Source organism: Giraffa tippelskirchi, chromosome 14, assembly GCF_054371585.1.
Source record: "Giraffa tippelskirchi isolate mGirTip1 chromosome 14, T2T-mGirTip1v1.2.pri, whole genome shotgun sequence".
Taxonomy (NCBI): domain Eukaryota; kingdom Metazoa; phylum Chordata; class Mammalia; order Artiodactyla; family Giraffidae; genus Giraffa; species Giraffa tippelskirchi.
This window is the reverse complement of record NC_137288.1, coordinates 65,343,662-65,361,090: the sequence shown is the minus strand read 5'-3', so window position 1 is coordinate 65,361,090 and position 17,429 is coordinate 65,343,662. Positions and strand designations below refer to the sequence as shown.

General features: G+C 38.6%; 1 protein-coding gene across 18 annotated transcripts in view; it reads right to left on the bottom strand.

Annotated features, from left to right (window-relative positions):
- RAB27B (RAB27B, member RAS oncogene family) overlaps positions 1–17,429 on the bottom strand; it is a 217,506-nt gene that overhangs the window by 159,723 nt on the left and 40,354 nt on the right. For 7 of the 18 annotated variants that reach the window (XR_014074723.1, XM_081562231.1, XM_081562224.1 and 4 more), the window contains exon 3: positions 13,902–13,976. The exons of 9 other annotated variants lie outside the window; for them this stretch is intronic. The gene's annotated coding sequence lies outside the window, so the exon portion shown is untranslated. Of the gene's footprint in view, positions 1–13,901; positions 13,977–14,108; positions 14,427–14,673; positions 14,751–15,519; positions 15,597–17,429 lie in introns of those variants that run through there. 2 more of the 18 variants (XM_081562239.1, XR_014074724.1) reach the window with 2 other exon arrangements.

Genomic DNA, 17,429 nt, shown 5'->3' with positions numbered 1-17,429 from the left:
GAATAGTTACTTCTCAAAGGAAGACAAACAAATGTCTGATGAGCCCAAGTAAAGATGCTCAATACCATTAGTCTGCCAGAGACTGATTTAATTTGATATTCAAATTAAATTTACAGTGAGATACCAGTACACACCAATAGGAAAGTTTACATGAAAATATTAACGATATCAGGTGCTAGTGAAGTAAGGAGAAACTGGACCTCTCACACAATGCAACAAACGCAAAGTGAAATGTACACTTGTCATATAGCTTAGCAACTCCACTCTTAGATCACCAGGAGAAATAAAAGCACATTTCTACACAAAGTCTTGAAAATCAAGGTTCACCCCAATTTTATCATCCTCCCCAATGAAAACCATCTAAATGTCCATCAGTAGGAGAACGGATAAACAAACTGTAATATATTCATAAGATGAAATACTACTAAGAAATTTTTAAAAAAAATCTTTAACCACCTTTACGCAAGGACCTGGGTGAATTTCAAAAACATTCCATATGAAAGAAGCCATATACAAAAGAGTACATACCATATGATTTCATTTAGATTTAATTCCTGATAAGGCAGATGAATTTACCATGACCAACAGCATATTAAAGGCAGTCTAAGGCCAAGACGGGTTGCAAAAGTACATCAGGGAATTTAGGGGGTGATGATAATATTCTCTATCTTGATTGAATATAAAGGAGTATACATTTTTCAAGACTCATTAAGCTGTAAATATAAAAGTAGTCTCTCTTTTCTGTAAGCACTCCACAACAAAGTTGTTTTACAGGAAAAAAAGGTTCTTGTCCAGGTTAGGCTCTGTCATAAAAGATGCAGATAAGTCTATGGCCATACCACCCTGAACGCACCCGATCTCATCTGATCTCGGAAAAGATGCAGATAAAAATATTTTTAAATCTTTGAAAAACATTGTGAATGTGTTTATGTTCTAAAAAATGTTTGAGGTAGGGATATATTATGTAAAATTCTGACTACAATGTCTGGGATATAATAGGTGATCAACAGATATTAATTTCATTCTTTTTTTCAGTTGTTTTTATGTGGAAGATATAAATAATGTCTTCAAAGGCAGTCAACTATAAAATAGTAAGAAATATATGGGAAAGGACAAGATTATGAGTCAGTGGTTAGTCATCAAAGAACAATTAGAGGAGCTTAGTATTTGATGTAATCTCTTCCCTCTTGTGACTTTGAACATGACCTGGGTTTCAGAATGTCCTTGCTGTTAACCTTCCTAACTTGGGCATCTCTCACTTTTTATTGTGCTGATTTGACTTCGAGTACACATTTCCTATGGGGCTTCCTAGGTGGTCCTAGTGGTCAAGAACCTGCCTGCCAGTGCAGGAGACTTAAGAAACTCGGGTTCAGGCCCTGGGTCTGGAAGGTCCACTGGAGGAGGGCATGGCAACCCACTCCAGTATTCTTGCCTAGAGAATCCCATAGACAGAGGAGCCTGGCGGGCTCCAGTCCGTAGCGTCACAAGAGTCAAACACGACTGAAATGACTTATTGTGAACGCACATGCACATTTTCTATGTTAGACATAATATTTTTAAGCAAATATCCTTGCTTTTCAATTTTGTCACGAGTTACTAGAAGGCAAGAACCATGCCTGATACCTCTAATTTTTTATGGCTGATTTGTACCGAAGAAGGGAAAGGCTACCCACTGCAGTATTCTGGCCCAGAGAATTCCACAGACTGTTAAGAGTCCATGGGGTCACAAAGAGTCGGACACAACAGAGTGACTTGCACTTGTACCGAAGAGGCATTCAATAACAGTTGAATATTGTTGATGAGATTGATAATATCATCCTTGAAAAGCTCTTGCCTCATCAATATTATTTAATCAAATAAATTAGATACTACTAACTTACTTCCATATAAAATTAAAAACTTTTTTAAGACTCAACCAGATATTTTAAGGTCTTTTTCTTTTTCTTAATATATTTATAAATCTACAATCCTTCATTTATTCGCTTGCTTGTGAAAGTCGCTCAGTCGTGTCTGACTCTTTGTGACCCCATGGACTATACAGTCCACGGAACTCTCCAGGCCAGAATATCAGAGTAGGGAGCCTTTCCCTTCTCCAGGGGATCTTCCCAACCCAGGGATTGAACACAGGTCTCCTGCATTGCAGGTGGATTCTTTATCACCTGAGCCACCAGGCAAGCCATTCTTTACCAGCTAAGCCACCAGGGAAAAATTCACTTGCTTAGTCTCCTAATAAACACATACTGAACATCACTGGCCAAGCACTATGTTAAGTGTTGGAAATAGAGATTATTATGCACTCATATTCTATAAAAAATATCAAATACAGCAATGAATTTATAATAGTGGGACAAACACACATGAAAACTGTGTGGGCAGGGAGAAAGATGATGCCAAGACAATGTTCCAGATAAAGTTAAAAGAAAACTTTGATCCATCCATTCATTATCGAATCTAAAATTCTGTAATCAAAATGTAATGTCATCTATGTATCTGAATGTGGATGATCTGTAATTGATACTATAAATAAAGGTTGAATTATTCAGACATTGTGTGTGTGTGCTCAGTCATGTCCAACTCTATGCAACCCCATGGATTGTGGCCCGCCAGGCTTCTCTGTCCATGGGATTTCCCCAGCAAGAAGACTGAAGTGGGTTGCCATTTGGTTATTGTCCCAGGCAATGAGAGTATCTCTTTTTCTCTGATTACCTTAAGACCTGCAGTTATGCCTAAAGTCAATAAGCCTATCCAAGGCTTCACTTTTATTGATAAGAAATTCTGTTTGCATAAACAGCCCAGAGAGTCAACAGTGAACCAGTACATTAAGACATGATTAGAAATTGACCTCTTTCATTTTGAACCTTAGTGGAAGGTCAAGGTGACTACTCTATAGGCAGCTTTCTTCCACAGAGGGAAACATTTTTGGCAATTCTGAATGAGAAGTAGGTCACAAGGATTTTATCTACTTAGGTATTTCCTTGTTACAATTTGATATAAAAAGGTAATCTGTGCCAATCTGTACTCTTTCTTTTGGCCAAAAAGGGAAAAATAACATTGGAAAAACAGTTCAAGTCATTACATCTTCATCCATTTGAAACCTCAAATGTTCATGTCACCTCCTTGGTGAGTGACCTTCTATATGATGTTTCCTTTAAGAAATTTTCAACCCTCCACGATTCTCCTTTACCTAGAAAATCCCTCCATATCCTCTACATCCTGATTTACACGTCACTTTCTTAAAGATGACTTTCTTGACTGCATCCCTTCAAATACATACCCAGCTCCAATCCCAACAGACTAGGAAAGAGTGTCCCCTCATATGCTCTCTTGATACTTCTTCACAAAACTTACAGTGTTTGCAATTAATTATTACTGTGTTTATTTTCTGCCTCCCTTACCTCTGCACCCTCCGAGTGGGCAGATACTGTTTCCATCTTGTTTGTACAATAGGCACCTAATAGCTATTTGTCTGATAAATTAAATTTACATTTACAAATTTACAATAATGAAATTCAGGGAACTAATGCTTTCATTTTGTTAATGAGAAATCCAAGATAAAGCAGTTCTCTGTTACATAAGTAATTCTCACAATTTTAAACTAGTATCCTAGTTTGATAATGCTTATTTCCCTTCTGCACTACTGAGCATTCCTGTAAAACCTAGGTTCTATTTAACATAGAAGTTACATTCATGGAAATCTGTGTAGTTCCATTTTATCATAAAGCACAGAAAAATAAAACGTTATGTGAAGCAAAAGGCAAAATTTTCCTTAGATACTATGGCTGTCCTGTTTCTGTTTTGACCCTCCTCTTGTTTATCAGAAACATTCACAACATCCCAACTCTTATGGTTTCCTAACTGAATCAAATTTAGTAATTTGAATGATACATATTTTGGTATATATCATTGTGTGCATTGCTCTAAAGTGCATTGCTGCCAAAATATATCATGTATCATATAATTATCCTGTTTTGGCATGATAGTATCTCAGTAGTGTCCAGCTCTTTGCTGCCCCATGGGCTGTAGCCCACCAGACTCCTCTGTCCATGGAATTTCCCAGGCAGTTATACTGGAGTGGATTGCCATTTCCTCCTACAGGGAATCTTCCTGGCCCAGGGATCCAACCTGCTTTTTTTGCGTCTCCTGCACTGGCAAGCAAATTCTTTACTATAGAGCCACCTGGGAAGCCCTGATCATGCTACATATAAAGTCTATTTGGATAGCAGTCCTTTACTATTGAGTTCTATTTTTAGATGGTTATAAATTCTGTTACAATTAAAACTGTCAGAAAATTTTTCTGAAATTTGAAAATAAGGCAAAATGGTGGGGAACTTAACTGTTTAGCATCATAAAGGGTCAACGACTGCCTAAGGATTGTCTAGGTAGGCACAGTGCTATCTCAAAGAAATTTCCATGAAGATAGAAATGCTGCCCAGTACAGGAACCACTTAGTACTAGCCAGTAAGCTAGTACAACCACCAAGCATGTGAAAAGTGGACAGTGTGACTGAGGACCTCAAAGTTTTAATATGTCCAATTTTAATTAATTTGAGCTTAAATTTTAATATCCATATTTGGGACTTCCCAGGTGGTATAGCAGTAAAGAATCCACCTGCCAATGCAAGAGATCCCTGGGTTGGAAAGCTCCCCTGGAAGAGTAAATGGCAACCCACTCCAGTATTCTTGCCTGGCTAATCCAATGGACAGAAGAGCCTGATGGGCTACAGTCCACGGGGTCACAAAGAGTCAGATGCAACTGAGCATGCACACAAAGCAAAAAAAAATTAAAGAGTTAGTGGTTACTTTATTGCACAGTACAGGTCTAAAGAAACTTGCTTATTTGTCTCATTTTTTATTATTAATTGAAGCACCTAGATTTAGTAAAATTACTGTTAATTTGTAGAATTTTATCCATTAGATGTACCAATAATTTTTCCCAGTGGAGCAAATAAACCCAAAGATTTATGACCTGTTGGATATTAGCCAGTTTTTAAATCTGATGTGGGCTTTCCTGGTGGCTCAGATGGTAAAGAATTCGCCTGTAATGAGGGAGACCTGGGTTCAATCCCTGGGTTGGGAGGATCCTTTGGAGGAGGACATGGCAACCCACTCCAGTATTCTTGCCTGGAGAATCCCCATGGACAGAGGAGCCTGGCGGGCAACAGTCCATGGGGTCCCAAGAGTTGGATACGACTGAGCAACTAAGCATGTGCGGTATATGCTTGCAATGAGGGAGACCTGGGTTCAATCCCTGGGTTGGGAAGATCCCCTGGAGAAGGGAATGACTACCCACTCCAGTACTCTGGCCTGGAGAATTCCATGGACTGTATAGTCCATGGGGTCACAAAGAGTTGGACACAACTGAGCGACTTTCACATATATATAAATAAATCTGATGCAGTAATTTTACTTCCACATATCTTTCTTAATTTCCCTACATATATATATAATATCTCACATTTTCTCCAAAGTGATCATAACATCTGGTTTCCTTATTAAATAATAAGTTATGTGAAATTGCTGACATTTGTTCATTTTATATTTTCCAGAGAGGCATGATTATAAAATTAGACTTTAGCAGCTTTGGAGGTCACCCTTGAAAGCACCTAATATTCACTTATAAAATTATTTTTGAGATTTGTCAGAGAACACCTGATAATCACAAAGATTTATTTCTTTATAAAAGTGAAAAAAAATGATAGAAATAATTAGGTTTGTTTGGCAGTTTCATAGTTAATAATAAGTACAATATTATTATATAAGAGCTGCATGCGAAGAATTGCAAAATCAAATAGAGACTCAGACTTCTTCAGCCTAATTTGCATAGATAAAATATTAATGCAAGTATTTCAGAAACTAGATGCTTTGGAGGGAAGGCTCTGGAGATTCTTCGGTGACTTCCATAATATGTTCTTATCCTCAGAGAAAGCATTGGTCAAACCATTATGAAAGCCTATTAAATAATTCTGTTCCCCTCTTTTTCTGACGTCATTGGTTGTTGTCATAAATTGACCACAGCCAATTAGTCTCATCATCAAACAGCTCTCTGGTTCTTGCTGCCTGCCCGAAGGCTCTGCTGTAAGCTATGGGCTTGATTTGGTGTCTTCAACAAAGGAGGTCAGTCCCCGAGCCTCATATAAGGACAGCACCAAGTATTCTTCAACGAACAGACCCTCAGGGATAGGCTTCTAAATTCACATGGCTTAGACAACTTTCCCAACCTCCCAGATAGTAAAAAGGTTACTTTCAGCACACTAGGGCCCTCAGCAAATTTGAGGGAACTCTAAAAGAGAAGATTTCACCTAAAAGCAAAAGTACTGCAGGTGAAATCTAGTGGAAAGAGTCTTTTGGGGTTGGTTTCCTAGACTTACGGTAGAAGAGGTACTAAAACAAAATTCTAAAACATCAACTTAAGATTCCTTATGAAAATTTCCAGACGGAAGTAAATTTTGTGGCATTAGTGGTTGCTCAATACTGTAAGAACTTACATTTGCAAAGCAAACACTAGAAGGGTTCTACAGTAAATTAACACTCTTGACACACCTTTGGAAATAATCAAAGCAAAGCTATGCTCCAGCAAGATCTCACTTACAAAAAGTTGATGGGCTGGACTTGGCAAACAGGCTTAGTTGGTCAATATCTGACCTAAACTATAGAAATGAGGCAAAATGTTGACAGAAAGTACCTTCAATAATATATTGACCCTGTCTAAGAAAAGCGACTTAGCTCATCCCACTGTTTAATGCTGATTAAAAGTCCCAGATTTAGTCAAGTTACTGCTAACTTTAAGGTTTATGTCTCATAGAAATGCAAATAATTTTTGTCTGATGAAACAGATAATCCCAAAGATTTTTTTTTAACTCCACAATCTTACCCTAACACTTCTTTTTAAAATTGTGAATATATCCTCTGTTTTTTAAATGCTTTTCAAACTGGTCATTACATGTTACTGATATCCTTCATTAATTAATGAATTAAATAAAATGTATATACATACACATTTAAGCAATGGATAGGTATACTAATTTATAAATGGATATGTATATAAATTTTGTAAATATATAAATTTAAGAATGCAAATTCTCATACATAATCCATTTTATATTTGACCAAAAGTTGTAATCTTACACTTTGAAACTGTACTTTTACAAACTATGTGCTGATACAGTAAGTCCAGTTGAAAAACATAAAACATGGTTTCTCGTGATCTGACCACTTAGAACTTCTGGATGGTCATCTCTAAACTGGAGGTGGTAGACCAAGATTTCTAAAGTCCTTTCTAAACTTCACTTTAAATATTCTAAAACTGAGAAGTTTGAATACATTAAAGTTTAATATGTTGAGACAGAATATTATTGAAAGAAGGAACCTTTAACTTTCTGAAAAGAACTTGAACAAACTTGCAATATACTATCTTTTAATCGCACAACGAGAGAAATCCATTCAAAATGAAAAGGCACCATTTAGATGATCACTTAGGCAGGAGCAATTGCTCTTTAATTGAGCTATTTGTTCTTCAGATATATAACTTTTGACATACGTATAGAATGACACAAGATTTATATCTTTCCTAGAGTTTTTTTTCTTGTCAAGGCATGAAATAAGGTCATTCTTTATCAAAGAGTATATGCTACACTCAGACAGAAAGTCTCTCTGCCCTTTTCAGATTGAGAGAAAAGCTGCTATGAATCTGAAATGGAATTTTGATTTAGCTAGAAATTTTGATAAATAGAAAATTGAGAATAGTTTAAACTTTTCTAAAGCATAGCATTAAAATGGTCTGTCATGGGTCATACAAACTTCTCCATTCTAAGATTTAAAAAAAATATTTATTAAAGAAGTGAGAAGCAAGATAATAATTAAAACAACATAGATAAAAGGATAAAATCTACACTATTTATGATGCAAATGAATCATTTTGGGATTCCATCAATAATGAATTTGGTCAGTATTAATTTTACAGTGATTGAAATATTTCTGTATTAAAAATAAAAGATATTGCAATATAGACTAGTTATGAGTTAACTGCAATCTTGAGAATGAGAATTTACCTATAGTTATCAGAGTAAACACAATAGAATTTTGGCCTCAGAATCAGAATTGTGGACTTATTATAAACCGATGATTTATTTATTTGGTTATCATGCAGATGTAGCTCACTGGAATGTGTACATCCACAGATATATACGTACATATGCACACAATGTATACACATATATACACACGCATTCATATACCTGCGGCTGTTTGTGTGCACATATATACTTGAGGGCTGCACACTGATGAGATGACGAAACTCCAAAACTGTTTAGATGGGAGTCACTCCAAGTATCAATGAACTATCTTTTTCATCAAAGGACTCACCTCTTCGCCTTGAGCTTGTACCGTATGCTGTGCACTGTGAGGTGCCACATGCATTTCACTGAACTTCTCAGGAGGCTGTGTGTGACACGCCAAGCCCAGTAAGCGCAGCCCTGCTAGGGGACGTGTGTCTAACTTTCCTGGGTGTGGTCATCTCGGTCTGGCATTCCCTGGGAGGAGCAGCACCTTAATTAATCCCCATCAAGCACCATGTTGGTGGTTTCTGAGGAGATGACCAAAAACCTACCATGAAAGCTTCTAACAAAGCTCCTCAAGGAGACTTGGTCTTCGGGAATTTCAGGAGCGGTGCTCTTTTTTTCTGCTGTTTGTGGGAGTGCTGTCTTTTCTCCTTCAACCATGTGATATAGAATTACCAATTTAAAGGAAGGGGCACAGGAGTGATAAAATAGTCCAACACTTGTTTATTTGACTATATATGCCAAGGAGTGAATTCATAAAGCTGTGATAATGCTTCAAAAGTTATTGCAGAAACGTAAATTTGCCCTGGATATCCAACATGTTACCTCATTCTTCTCAAAACTCTGTGATGAAAAGATCATTTTTCTCAAAACTCTGTAAAGCTTTTATCAAGGGAGTGGAATTCTCCAGATATCAAGGTTTAAGAATGACGTAGAAAGGATTTAAATTGCGGCAGGTCTGCAACAGTCGACTCTTTTTCTATTATAGCACGTGCTCCTCTCTACTTGGCTGCTGCTTTTACTGGGATCCCTGATGATACATCTCCTTTTCAGCAAACCTTCTACACAACCACATCTAAAAAAGCCACCAAGTCATTCTTTATCATAGCACTCTCTTTTCATTTTCAAGTTAGTAACTATCAGATCTATTCTGGTTTATCTGAAAGAAGTTATAATAATAATTTTAAAAGAACTTTAATAATCATGTGTTTCCCTCATAAGAATTGCTTGTTGCCTATTTCCCTTCACAAAGTGATGGAATGATGGAGACCGTGAATGGTGGACATATCTTGTTTACTGGTCTAAAGTCTGTACCTGGCATACATTGAAAAACCTATAAATAACTGTATTTAAAAAGAGGATCCAAAAATATTAAATCCTTTGCCAAAAAAATTTTATACTGATTCTAAAGTGCAGACTAGAGTTATTACCTTATATGTGGAGGAAAAGCAAAGCTCATTTGCAACTTAAACACTTATGAAATCATGATTAATATCCATCAAGTTTCCTTAGAGTTTTAACTCATTCCCTCAAATAAAAGACCTAGGGGTAGGGAATGAGCGTATATTAGTCGTGTCTCACAAAACAGTGGCAGATTTTATTTTCTTAACTCTAAAATCACTGTGGACAGTGACTGCAGCCATGAAATTAAAAGACTCTTGCTCCTTGGGAGAAAAGCTATCACAAACTTAGACAGTATATTAAAAAGCAGAGACATCACTTTGCCAACAAAAGTCTGTATAGTCAAAGCTATGATTTTTTCAGTAATCAAATATGGATGTGAGAGTTGAGCCATAAAGAGCACCGAGAATTGATGCTTTTGAACTGTGATTTTGGATAAAACTCTTGAGAGTCCCTTGGACTGCAAGGAGATTAAACCAGTCAATTCTAAAGGAAATCAATCCTGAATATTCATGGGAAGGACAGATGCTGAAGCTGAAGCTTCAATACTGTTACCACCTGATGCAAAGAGCTCACTCACTGGAAAAGACCCTGATTCTAGGAAAGACTGAGGGCAGGAGGAGAAGCAGGCAACAGAGGATGAGATGGTTGGATGGCATCACTGAGACAATGGACAGGAGTTTGAGCAAACTCCGGGAGATAACAGAGGACAGGGAAGCCTGATGTGCTGCATTGCGTGGGGTCATAAAGAGTTGGACACAACTTAGTGACTGAACAACACAACAACATGTTTACATCAGTTCCAGTTGTGAGAACCAGTAGGGACAATTAATGTTTGGATAAATCAGTTTATCAACAATGCATGACATGTATTTCATATTATTAGTGACCCTTTTATACCCAAAGGCTGTGTCTCATCTATTTAAAAGCTTTCTGCACCTACAAACATTTCTTCATTCGTAAAATCAATTTCTATAAACAACACGATCGTTGCTTTCAAGAAAAGCTTCTTCTGAAAAAGCGATTATATGGATAATCGCTTACCTCTATTGCCAAATTCCAGCAAAATACATAATTTATTCCTCTTGTTTGCATAGCTGCAACTGCTTTGGACATGGCCTGCCACTGATACCCTCTTGTTGCCTTTCCTTTAGGTCTTTAATAAGGGAAAATCATAGTTAAATACCAAATAAGTTCTCAAGTTACATATAATTCCTATTTATTGTGGCCTGCATATGTGGCCAACAGATTCTGAAAAACTCAAGTTAGCACTGTAATCACTTTTCAGGACAAACTGAGAAGGATGACTTGTCATTTCTTTACATTGGTTTCAATAAACACAAGGAGATCAAACCAGTCAATCCTAAAGGAAATCAATCTTGAAAATTCATGGGAAGGACTGATGCTGAAGCTGAAGCTCCAATAGTTTGGCCACCTGATATGAAGAGCCGACTCATTAGAAAAGACCCTGATGCTGGGAAAGATAGAAGGCAGGAGGAGAAGGGGCAACAGAGGATGAGGTGGTTGGATGGCATCACTGACTCAATAGACATGAGTTTGAGCAAGCTCCGGGAGATGGTGAAGGACAGGGAAGCCTGGCGTGCTGCAGTCCGTGGGGTGGCAAAGAGTCGGACACACCTGAGCGGCTGAACAACAACAAACACAAAGTGCTTCCCAGGGCTTCCCCCTGGAAGTCAGCCCCCAGATGCACTTCCCACTGGAGGTCAGCCCCCAGATGCACTTCCCACTGGAGGTCAGCCCCCAGATGCACTTCCCACTGGAGGTCAGCCCCCAGATGCATTTTCTGTGGCTTCTACTAGGAGACGTTTTTCCTTACTCAAAACACAGGTGCTCAGAAAACCAAAATAAAAGTAAACTGAGCTCATGTGTCTTCTCTCTCTTTACACTAGTTTCTTGTAGGTGGTTTAATCATGTAAAAGCTATTTTTCATTTCTTTCTTAAATGTCTTACTAAGCACCATTTCCATACAAAATATACTATATTCTTTAGAAAAAAAATCACATTTCTGTAGGCAAAATTGGTATAACCGGATTTGCTATCTGATGAAGCTCTTTAAATAAAAATGTGCATTCAAAATGAATCTTTTAGAAATCTCCACCTTACTTAGTAAACGTAGACAATATTGACATTCACCTGGATCTCCTAGGCTGGGAGACTTCTCAAGGCCTAAGGGGTTATCCTCAGCGATAACATCACCAGATAGTCACTACTTTCACACTTTAACAAATTAGTTTCTTCCTTGGCGTTTTATTCTTCAGCTTAAGCTCCACTGGTTTGCCAGCAATTCAAGATTTCGGTTGAGCGCTGTCTTTAATTTGTTCGAGCCAGTGGACTTAGTTTTAGAACTTAAATTCAGGAGGAAGTTTCAGATTCTAAGAAAAGTATCTAATTCCCAATAAGATCTATATTCTCAAGATTTTTTCCCCCATCATCACTGAATTCAATGAGTCTTTAGGCTGAACATGTAATGAAGTTATTTAAAAATCATTTATGATAAGACACGCATGAGTACGACATAAAACTGAAGATCAAGGATGCAAATCCTATGTTGGGCAACAACTTTCAAACTAAGGATTAATTGGAAGAATCGAGTCATCATTCTGAACTTGGAATATAGAAAACATTTTTAAAAAAGAGAGAGAGAGATTTTATTAAGGAAAGTTCACAGAGCTATCCAGAATTTTGTTATACCAACTAAAAATAAACTTTCAAAATGACTTTTGCATCACAAAATATTGAAAGGCTATTACTAACCCCAATCTGATTTCCCTAATTTCCACTAGAAGCAAGGCATTACCTTCAAAAAGATTTTCCCTGCTTAAGAAATACTACATAGCAATATTAGCATGCTATTTTTATACGCTTATATTCATCTACATTTAATGATGTTGCAAGTTATTTAATATACACATTTGTAAATTTTGTTACATTTTGAAAAATATGGGTAGTATATTTATAGAGTAAATATTCAGTCAGAATGTTAAAAATATACAAAGTATGGAACAATAAAATTAGACTTAATTTTTCCCTCCCTCATATCCTCTGTCCCTCTTCCTTCTACAAAATAGAGTTTTATGACTGTTTTCAAACGTTCAAAATGTAAATAATCTGATATCTCACTCAAGGTATTCCAATATAGAAAATACAATGTACTTAATTTTTGAACCACTAAAAGTATTTTTAAAACTTATTTTAAAAACCATTTTCACTGAAGTCACTTTTTCACTATTGATGAATTGCTTTGTCTTAGTTTGATATTTTCTTTCCTGAAATAAATTAAATGACACTGTCTACCTTAAAATTTTCTATGAATTGACCGTTAATAAAGCTCAACATTTTATGGATTTATAAATATGTCTATTTATTACATTTTGGTATAAGATTCTTAAATTTGATCTAATTTCTAAAATAATCATCTAGCCTGACAATTTGACAAGGCTTTAAAGTTTTCAAGAAGTTTTTAATGCATAAAATTGGTTGCTAAGTCGCTTCAGTCGTGTCCGACTCTGTGCGACCCCATAGACGGCAGCCCACCGGGCTCCCCCATCCCTGGGATTCTCCAGGCAAGAATACTGGAGTGGGCTGCCATTTCCTTCTCCAATGCATGAAAGTGAAAAGTGAAAGTGAAGCCGCTCAGTCGTGTCCGACCCCTAGCGACCCCATAGACTGCAGCCTACCAGGCTCCTCCGTCCATGGGATTTTCCAGGCAAGAGTACTGGAGTGGGGTGCCATTCAATTGATTCATGAAATACTTAGAGAACATCCCCTTTTCTCTGTACAGTCATCTTCATTTTAGGTTTTCTAATAGCAAACTACTCCCTTATCACACACAACCAGATTTATTGTTGAACAAGAAAGGGAATCCTAGATTTTTTTTTTTTTGATGTCTCTGTGTGTAACCTACTAATTGGAGTATCGAGTATAGTACGGTCAAGAGAAAGCAAACTAGAATTTTCTTCAATGGCTTTTCCCTGAGAGGTATAGAATGGTTTCACAGCTTTCTGGCAATCCATATTTAAGATAAGAGTATTTGAAATTGTAAATAAACCAAGCGTAACAAAGACTCCTACACTGCACCACTGCAATGATTAGAAAGGACCATCTTTGAGCTTTGAAAACAGAGAGCAGACGGTATGCAAGCAGCCTGCAGCCCTGAGCAGAGGCTCTTTCCTGTGAAAACTCTGTTGCAAACCCAGCTTCTCCTCTTGCAAACCCAGAGGCTAGAAGAGGGAACCACAGCCGCTCCAAAGTGGAGTTTCAGGCCCATCATTGGGGCTTTCTGTCACCGTCTTGGTGCTGTTCATTCATAAGTGAAATATGCAGATGGCATTTTACAGTGGGGCTCCTTCAATGAGGAAGAAGAAGGTCAGAAGACACAGCTAACACAGCCAGCACATTAGAAATCTGTGACCGATGTACTTACACCTCCAAATGCCTCCAGATCTCAGCCTCTGGAAATATCTAGCCCATTTCTTTATGGCACTGTTGCTTCCATCAGCTGTGGAAATTAACATAAAATAATAGAGTAAGCCAGCAAGTGCTGGACAGAGTTTCAGAGCATCAGATTCAGTGAACACTAAAGGCACATTGACGGTGTCCAAAATCTGAATGATAAATAGCAAGTAAATACCTTCCGATCCACCAGAAGGGGGAGGGACGCTGAGCTGTGACTGCCGCTGCCTGCTCGCTTGTGTAACAGAAGAGGCGGCTCAGCCCCTCTGACGGGCGGTGAAGTGCGCTGCCTGTGGGCGTCTGGGCGGTCCTAGCGCCGGCCCTAGGTTGGCACCCGAGGTAACTGAAGAGCCTCCCCGTTTCTTGTGATTCTTCCAGCGGGTGTCACCAAGGGATTTTCAGGGACGTCAGCTCGTTAAGCATTAGGGCATGGGGGCTTGGGGGTTTGGGTTTGGGAAAACTGATCAGTACACAGGATCGTTCATGTTTCCAGATACTGCCGATGAAACCAGGGGGGGAAATAAAAATAGTACAGACGATTTTGTCTGTTAAATAAAATGTGTTGTTGAAAATGTTAGAGTCAGAGGGCTTTTAGAAAGAAAATAAATTTCCACGTATACTATTTTGACGGCAACCCATGTCTTTTACTTTCTGCACCTCCCTCCGCCCAGTCCTGCCAACATTTAAAATGTAAAGGGGAGTAGGGGATTTTTAAAAGCTTGATAAATCTTTTCTTTTCTTACCATTTGCGAAAAAGTATTTGTTACAGGCCTAAAAACTCCATGGGCTTCCCTGATAGCTCAGCTGGTAAAGGATCCACCTGAAATGCAGGAGACCCCGGTTTGATTCCTGGGTCGGGAGGATATCCCGGAGAAGGGATAGGCTGCCCACTCCAGTATTCCTGGGCTTCCCTTGTGGCTCAGCTGGTAAAGAATCCACCTGCCACGCGGGAGACCTGGGTTTGATCCCTGGGTTGGGAAGATCCCCTGGAGAAGGGAAAGGCTACCCACGCCAGTATTCTGGCCTGGAGAATTCCATGGACTGTATAGTCCGTGGGATCACAAATAGTCGGACACGACTGAGCAACTTGCACTTTCACTTAAAAACTCCATATTTGGTGTATTCTGTTTAAAAGTCTCAAAATAAATGCAAAGCAAATGAAATAGAGACCTCTAGGAGCCTATTTTCTAAGAGACGCAAAAGGTACAAAACTCCCAATAAACACCACCCTTCATCTTTCTCTATTCATTTGCCCCACTTTTTTTCCCTCTGTAGCACCTTTTGCCATTTAACATTCTTTTTTTTTTTTTTAATTGAGCTATTGTCTAATCCCCCCACCCCCACCCTGGCCACTGCAGCATAAGCTCTGTGAGGGAATCTGTTCTATTTACTTTGATAGAGTAATTCTTTGAGAGTCTGGAAGATTACTTAGCACATAGTGTGTTAGCCGCTCAGTTGTGCCCTACTCTTTGCGACCTCATGGACTACAGCCCACCAGGCTCCTCTGTCCATGGGATTTTCCAAGCAAGGCTACTGGAGTGGTTTGCCATTTCCTTCTCCAGGGGATCTTCCTAACACAGGGGTCGAACCTGGGTCTCCTGCACTGCAGGTAAGATTCTTCACCGACCAAGCTACCACGGAAGCCCAATCCTCCGTAAATAAATATCTGTGGAAGAATGAACTAGACATCAAGAAATTGCACGCAAATAAACAAGTACAAAAGTTAATCTCTTAACTGATCAAATTCAATTGGTAAATCTCTCTGAGCAGCTGTTTTATTTAAGGGGTTGAGTTTATATTTGCCTTTAAGAAGCTTATAATTTAAATGTAGAGAAGAGATATTAATCTATGTATGCAATCAAACAATTATGTGTGCATATAATATTTGCTATAATGGAGTAAACAATATAAGTCCGGATGTGCTAGTCTTGCTAGGGGATTCTGTTTTGACATTATGAATAAGGTGTTCAGCCAGGAAACTGGGTTTGAGAATTCAATGCTGATTTCTCCCCCCACGTATAAAGTTAGAGTTTGGCAGGCAGTAGGCAGATTGGTTTGGTAGGGATCAGAATCTGGAAAGTGAACTCCAGTAAGATTTATTAAAAGAATAAACACAGGTACTAACACAGGTTGCAAAAAGTCGGACATGACTGAGCGACTAAGCACAGCACAGCAACACAGGTGAGGAGAAGGAAGACAAGAAAGCGGCTGCTGCAGGCCCTGCATCAAAGCCTCAGGGCGTCGGCAGGATGGTCCCGCATCCATCAGGGGGCGGCTGACTTTTAGAGCAGGGGGAGGCCCCTCACACCTGTGGTCAGGAGGTCAGACCATGTAGGTGAGAAACAGTAGCCAGTAGCAAGCATTTTGGCCCATGACAAGGTTGCTGGTAAGGCTGAGGCTCAGAATTCCAGAGACCAAGATGGAAGAGAGAGAAGATGGAAGGTCAAAGTAAGACTCTCTCCGTGGAGCACTCAAGGTGGGATTTTCTCTAAGAAAAGTACACACCCAAAACGCACAGGGCCAGACTGAGCCCACCAGCAAGGGGCACTGGTGCTTTTTAAGATCTCAGGATCTGGAGGTCAATCAGTCAGATTGATCTCAAGTCACCTGCAGGTCAAGGAGCTGAGAACTGCCCAAAGAGAGGCAGGCAATCATTAGAGTCAAGTGAAGCCAGAGTCATTTTGCCTCAAGGAAAGATAGATTGCTTTTTGAGCCCACAGATTAAGATTCACTTATCCATTGTAGCTCTTTCCACTTCTCAATTCAGCATGTTTTCTGAACTGAGATTCTGTTTTAAAGAAGAAGTTGACTAGCAGCAAAAGGGCTAACGTACCCTCCAGAGATGCTGGTGAGAGCACAAGGTGTGTGGACAGGACCGTAGCAGGAGATGGCCGGCTGTGGCTGGTACAAGAGGGAGGCAATATCCCTCCACCAAGCATCTCTTTGTAGCTACTTATTTCTGTGTGTTGGAGAGCATCCTGAGAAATGATGCACTATGTCCATGGTCGGGCCTCAGAAAAAACACTGACATGTCGTCTCTGTATAATACAAGTGGAGGAAAGAAAGTCGGACTGCTGTGCTATATACATAGAAATTCATAAAGATTAAAGACTCACTCAACATAAAATATAAAAATCTTCATCTAGTTAATATAGGGAAAAACAGAATATGCCTTCTTTTGATAAATATATGGAACATATATCAAAATTGATCATGCACTAGGTCATAAAACAAGTTGCAAAAACTTCTAAAGAATAGATATCACATAGACCATGTTCTCTGAGCAGAGTGCAACTGCATACATCAGTGATGAAATGATAAATCAAACATTCCTGTACAGCTGACAAATAGAACCGCACGTCTGAATAATTCACAAGTCAAAGACAAAATGAATACACGAAGTTAAAAATCATTAGAAATAAAAATACTACATGCAGGAAACTACAAAAACATGCTTAAAAATACATTTAGTCTTCAGTTCTTATATTAACAGATAAAA